Source organism: Triticum aestivum, chromosome 4D (assembly GCF_018294505.1).
Source record: "Triticum aestivum cultivar Chinese Spring chromosome 4D, IWGSC CS RefSeq v2.1, whole genome shotgun sequence".
Classification (NCBI taxonomy): Eukaryota; Viridiplantae; Streptophyta; class Magnoliopsida; order Poales; family Poaceae; genus Triticum; species Triticum aestivum.
Window position 1 is genome coordinate 300897718 of NC_057805.1, and position 7135 is coordinate 300904852.

Below are 7135 nucleotides of genomic sequence, written 5' to 3' on the forward strand. Positions count from 1 at the left end.
AAAACTTGATAACCTTGCTGCGGGTGACTCGGCTGGCATACTCAAAAATCTTAACTGGTTTCTCCTCATAGGTCAAGTCACTATCCAGCTGAATCGCTTCCAATGGCATTGTATCTCTCAGTGGTATCTCAGCCATCTCTGCGTGGCACTTCTTCAGCTGAGAAACATGGAACACATCGTGAACTCCCGACAAGCCTTCGGGCAATTCCAACTTGTAAGCAACTTCCCCCATACGCTCCAAAACTTTGTATGGTCCTACAAAACGTGGCGCTAACTTTCCCTTAACTCCAAAGCGCTTTACTCCTCGAAGTGGTGATACTCGAAGATAAACTCTGTCTCCGACTTCGTAAACTGTCTCCTTGCATTTAGAATCCACATAACTCTTCTGCCTGGACTGGGCTACCTTGAGCCTATCGCGAATCAACTTCACTTTCTGTTCAGACTCTTTAATCAAATCTGGTCCAAACAACTGGCGGTCTCCAACTTCGTCCCACAACAATGGTGTCCTGCACCTCCTTCCGTACAGATCTTCGAAAGGGGCCATCTTCAAACTGGATTGATAACTGTTGTTGTAAGAGAACTCTGCATATGGCAAATTGTCGTCCCAACTAGATCCATAATCTAGCGCACAAGCTCTCAGCATGTCCTCCAAAATCTGATTGACTCTCTCGGTATGTTCGTCTGTCTGTGGATGAAAGGCTGTACTGAACTCTAGCCTGGTACCCAAATTCTCGTGCAACTGATTCCAAAACTTTGAAGTAAACTAGGTTCCTCTATCTGATACAATGGTCCTCGGAACTCCATGCAAACATATGATCCTGGTCATGTATATCTTTGCCAACTTAGCACTTGTATAAGTGGTCTTTACTGGGATGAAATGAGCTACCTTCGTCAAACGATCGACTACAACCCATATCGAGTCATAGCCTGAACGAGTCCTGGGCAATCCTGTGATAAAATCCATGCCTAGCTTATCCCACTTCCATTCGGGTATCGGCAATGGTTGTAGCAATCCTGCTGGCTTCTGATGCTCTGCCTTTACTCTCTGACATACATCACAAACTGCTACATACTCCGCAATATCCTTCTTCATTCCGGTCCACCAGAAAGTATCCTTCAAATCCAAATACATCTTGTTATTTCCTGGGTGAATCGAATATGGTGAATCATGGGCCTCTTGCAGAATCAACTTCCTGATCTCCGGATCATTGGGCACATAAACGCGGTCCTCAAACCATAAGGTATCGTGTTCATCCTCACGAAATCCCTTGGCTTTTCCTTTACTCATCCTTTCCTTTATCTCAGCAATTTCCTTGTCTGTTTTCTGAGCTTCTCTGATCTTATCCATCAAAGTAGACTGAATCTCCAATGCTGCTACAAAACCTCTTGGAACTATTTCCAAACATAGTTCACGAAGGTCCTCTGCTAACTTCTTGGGTAACTCTCCGGTCATGAGCGTGTCGACATGGCTCTTGCGGCTCAACGCATCGGCTACTACGTTAGCCTTCCCTGGGTGATAATGCAATCTCATATCATAATCCTTAATGAGCTCCAACCATGTCCTTTGCCTGAGATTCAACTCCTTCTGCGTGAAAATGTACTTCAAACTCTTGTGATCCGTGTACACCTCACAATGGTTTCCGATGATAAAATGTCTCCATGTCTTCAACGCATGCACTACGGCTGCTAACTCCAAATCATGTGTAGCATAATTCAACTCATGGGGTTTAAGCTGTCGTGAGGCATATGAAACAACTCTTCCCTCCTGCATTAGCACTGCTCCAAGTCCTCGACGAGAAGCGTCGCAATATACTTCATAATCCTTGCGTTGATCTGGCAGAATCAACACTGGCGCTGTAACCAAACGTTTCTTCAATTCCTGGAAACTAGCCTCACATTCCTCAGTCCAAATGAATTTGGTGTCCTTCTTCAACAACTCCGTCATAGGTTTTGCAATCTTCGAGAAATTCTCGATGAATCTCCGGTAATATCCTGTGAGTCCAAGAAAACTCCGGATTTCTCCAACTGTCGTGGGTGCTTCCCAATTTGTCACAGTGTTAAACTTGGTGGGATCTACTGCTATTCCTTCTCCGGATATAAGATGTCCAAGGAATCCAACTTCCTTTAACCAAAACTCACACTTGCTGAACTTGGCATATAACTGATGTTCTATGAGCTTTCCAAGTACCAAACGCAAATGCTCCTTATGCTCTTCTTCATTCTTCGAATAGACCAGAATATCATCAATGAACACTACGACGAACTTATCCAAAAACTCCATAAACACTTTGTTCATCATGTTCATGAAATAGGCAGGTGCGTTAGTCAGGCCAAATGACATAACGGTGTACTCATATAGCCCATACCTTGTGGTAAAAGCTGTCTTGGGTATATCCTGCTCTCGAATCTTCAACTGGTGGTATCCTGATCGCAAAATCAATCTTGGAAAATACTTTAGCTCCTTGTAGTCGGTCAAACAGATCATTGATCATCGGCAGTGGGTACTTGTTCTTGATGGTTACTTCATTCAATCCACGATAATCAACAACCATCCTCAACGATCCATCTTTCTTCTCCACTAGAAGTACGGGTGATCCCCAAGGTGACGAACTTGGGCGAATATATCCTTTATCCAGTAACTCCTTAATCTGCTTCTTAATTTCTTCCAAATCCTTAGCGGGCATCCTGTACGGTCTCTTAGATATTGGCCCAGTGCCTGGCAAAAGCTCAATCAAAAACTCGATGTCTCTATCCGGTGGCATGCCTGGCAACTCCTCTGGAAATACGTCAGGGAATTCCTTCACCACTGGTACTTCCTCCTGTACAACTCCTAATAAGGAATTCACTTGAGTCCTCTTCGGCACATGTCGGGATACATACTTAATCCTTCTTCCTTCTGGGGTAGTAAGCAAAATCGTCTTACTGGCGCAATCGATGTTTCCTCCATACATCGATAGCCAATCCATTCCCAAAATCACATCCAAACCTTGTGACTCCAAAACTATTAGGTCTCAGGGGAAAACATGCCTACCTATGGCCAATGGCAACTGAAAACATCCTTGGCTTGCCATATACTCTGCTCCTGGTGAGGTTGCTAACATAGGTGTTCTAAGAACTTTGGTGGGCAACTTAAACTTATCCACAAATCCCCTTGATATGTATGAATGTGATGCACCAGTATCAAAAAGAACGATTGCAGTAAATGACTTAACCAAGAACTTACCTATTACCGCATCAGGCTGTGCTTCAACCTCCTCCACATTAACGTGGTTCACCTGTCCCCTGTTGAAAGGGTTTGGCTTCTTCCCCGAGCTTCCATTGCCATTTCCATTCTTTGCTTCTGGACAATCAGTGGCATAATGTCCAGTCTTCTGGCACTTGAAACAGGTAACGTGGCTTAGATCCCTCTTGGCTGGGGTTGATGGGTTGGTACGGTTCTGTCTGTTGCTTCCTCCGTTCCCATTCCATTCTTGGGGCCACTATGATTGTGTGAACTTCCTCCATTGTGATTGTGACCTCCATGGTTATGCTGAAGGTGTCCTCCCGAGTTCGGGGTAAGACGAGGCTTCTGGTGAGATCTTGTAATGTACTTTCCTTGTCCATACTTCCTCTTACGACTCTCAATCTGCTGCTGCTTCCCTTCAATCATGACAGCTCTATCTACCAACTCCTGGTAGTTGTTAAAAGTTGCCACCATCAACTGCATGCTCAGCTCATCATCCAGTCCTTCCAGAAACTTCTCCTGCTTAGCTGCATCCGTAGCAACGTCATCTGAGGCATAACGTGCTAACTTACTAAAATCCTCCACGTACTGGACAACGGTACGTCCTCCTTGGCGTAAGTTGCGAAACTCATGCTTCTTCATGGCCATAGCTCCTGCTGAAACATGGGCAGTACGGAAAGCTTGCTGAAACTGGTCCCATGTGACAGTGTCAATGGGGTGAGTGGCTGTGTAATTCTCCCACCATGATGCTGCGGGTCCATCAAGCTGATGTGCGGCAAAACGCACTCTCTCCGCATCTGTGCATCCTGCAGTGGTCAGCTCCCTTCCAACCTTGCGGAGCCAATCAGCTGCCACAATCGGCTCGGTGCTACTGGAAAACACCGGCGGATTCAGCCTAAGAAATCGGGCTAAGTGATCAACTGGTGGTGGTGGTGGTGGGTTTTTGTTGTTGTTGTTGCCTTGGTTTTGAACTAGCACTTGCATCAGGGCATTCTGCTGCTGAATCAACTGAGTGATCTCCGGTGGGAAAACAAATCCGGTGTCGCGTCTCGGAGGCATCTAATGGTTTAGAAAAGATGAGAAAATAGAATAGAATGAGGTCTAGAGGGAAAACACTACCCATATGCACATGAGACAAACACAATCATATCACTCCAATCAATTCAAACAAGGCATACAATCGATCTAACTATCGTTACAAAGTGCTTGGACTATAATATATACATGGTCGAATACTACTACTAACTTGGTGGTCTACTAGAAAAATTGCTCAGTCGAAGACTCCATGATATCTGCTCTGGCTTCATCCTCCAAATCATCCTCACCGGGGTTCGAGTCGGTGTCGTCAATGATGATGTAATTCTCCGGGCAAGTAGAATCGTCATCATCTCCTCCTGGTGTTGGATCTCCCATGAAAACTCCTAGCTTCTTTGTCAGGTCGTCATTCTTCTCCACTAGTGCGACGATTTCCTCCATATAATCCTCGTGTGTAGCCTTGAGTTCTTCCTCCAGTTCCATGATCCTAGTCTTTGCCTTCTTTAGTTCTATCATGTCTGCGCACATCTGGTTCTCCTGGCGACGAATGTGCTGGTTTAACTCCTGGATGAAAGCTGCAATAGATCTATCCTTCCTGGTACTGATCATCTCCCATTGCTCGTCTCGGCGCCCACAAATCTGATAGATAGTATCCTTGAGATCATTGTGGTACACTTCTCCAATGCGTCCCATGGTGATGTGGGCTGCCATGCTCTTTCCTAGACTCCAGGTTGGTGCATCAAAGGAAAACTCTATGGGCTCAGTGATTGGCGTGAACGTCCTTCCTGGAACTTGAACTTGAATCATCCAGCGCTCCTCTTCTAGTAGTGTGGCGTTGTAGGTTCTGGTGAAGCTTGGTATTCCGATGTTCAGGTACTTAGTAACTTCCTTCAAGTGTCGTCCAAAAGGTGTATCCTCATCTGGTTGCGCGAACTTGTTCCTTGCATCTGCCATCCTAAAAGAGTGGAAGAAAGGAGAGGAGTCAGAAATGAGAAGAGAATAGTGATCTAGGGCTTTAGCTTAGTGGTCGTGTCCTACAGTCGGCGTGTGCTCTGATACCATCTCTGTAGCGACCATACCTCAAACAGTCTAGTCTCTGTGCATCAGTGTCATCCCTGGATCGGTAATGCTGACACGCACAGTACTTTGAAGGATTTATAACAGAGTAGCAATCACACACTTATTACATCGAATAGTTCAAGAGAACTCAATACAATAAATATGGCTTAAGGCCATCTAAAATACGATAACAGCGGAAGGCTTGGAAGATAAAGTGAGTCCATCAACTCCAACGGCATCACTGAGTATAAGACCATGACCTAAGGCTCCTTACTCGTCGTCTGAAAAGTCTGCAACATGATATGTTGCAGCCCGAAAATGGGTCAGCACATGGAATATGCTGGCAATGTAACACATAGAGAGTAATGAACAGAATAATGCTATCACTACATGCATATTTGGTTGGTGGAAAGCTCTATGGTTACAGTTTTGCGAAAAGCCAATTTTTCCCTACCACAAAGGAATAAATTTTATTTAACTATCATGATGGTTGTTAAACATTGAGAAGGTACCTCCAACTCAATCCCAATTAAGAACGTGATTAACCCAATCAAATTAAATTAAGTAACATGATGATGGGATTCACATGATAAATCCAAGAACTAGATACTCAAGATGTCCATAACCGGGGACACGGCTAATCATGATTAGTTTCTACACTCTACAGAGGTTTGTGCACTTTTCCCCACAAGACTCGATCGCCTCCGCTTGATTTCTCGCACTACATGGTGTTTGAGAAATGGATGACCGAGACACAGTGTTTCAGAAACACTACTCTTTACTCCGGGTGGACAGTTACACCTACTTTCCCCTACATCTGCTAGCCCACCTCTTCAAGAGGTCATGTAACCTACTCAACTATGCTAGAGCCCATAATAGCTTGTGGCTGCACACGGAAGTTTCTAGCATGAATAATCTCATGATCCCTTTGAGTCTGGGTGGTGGTCCATAGGATGATCACACGGGTACTTCGGGATATCCAAAAATACAGGCAACACTGGTTTCTCCAGGTGCCTCAATCCACCCAGATGTAAATTAAAGTAGCCACCTTAAGTTGAACCATAAATTAATAATCTCACATCTGTCATGAAGAATTCACTCAAACCCAATCCACATCTACGAGCATAGCATAGCAATATAAGCAAACGTAGAAGTAACTCCCAAAGGTTTGATAGTAAACAGGACAATAGGTACTACCTCATCTACTTCCCAAAACCCACATATTAATCAGATCCTAATCATGCAACTGTCTGAGGATTGATCTAATGCAATAAAACTGGGTGATGAAAAGTATGATCAAAGTATTACTTGCCTTGCTGATGATCTGTGAAACCTAGAGACTCGTAGTAGCACGCTTCGCACTCCAGGTACTCTATCGCAAACAAACAATACATACATAAGCAATCAAGCAAGGGTGCATGAAATAAAACTCAGAATAAGAGATCTAACCAGAAAGTTCAACTTAAGAACTCCGGTTTGCAAAAAGAATCAATTCAAACGAAGCAACGAAGGTCAAACGGCGAAAGAAACAAGCTTCGTTTACTAATCTGGATCTAAGTAAAATTTTACAGTAGCAAAAACTTGTTTGAGTTGGTTAAACGAAAAGAGAATTTCGAGACAAAACTCTAGGCACTTGAATCGCCTGATTCCGATAAACAAGCGAAAAGTTATACTAAAACGAAAAACAAATCAGAAATCGCGATCAGGAATAATCGCGGAAAATCCGATAAAAAGAAAAACTGACGAACAGGCTAACGATCGAATGTTCGCTGTCCGTAAAACAAACAAAAACTGTTCGTTAAAACGAACGAACGAACG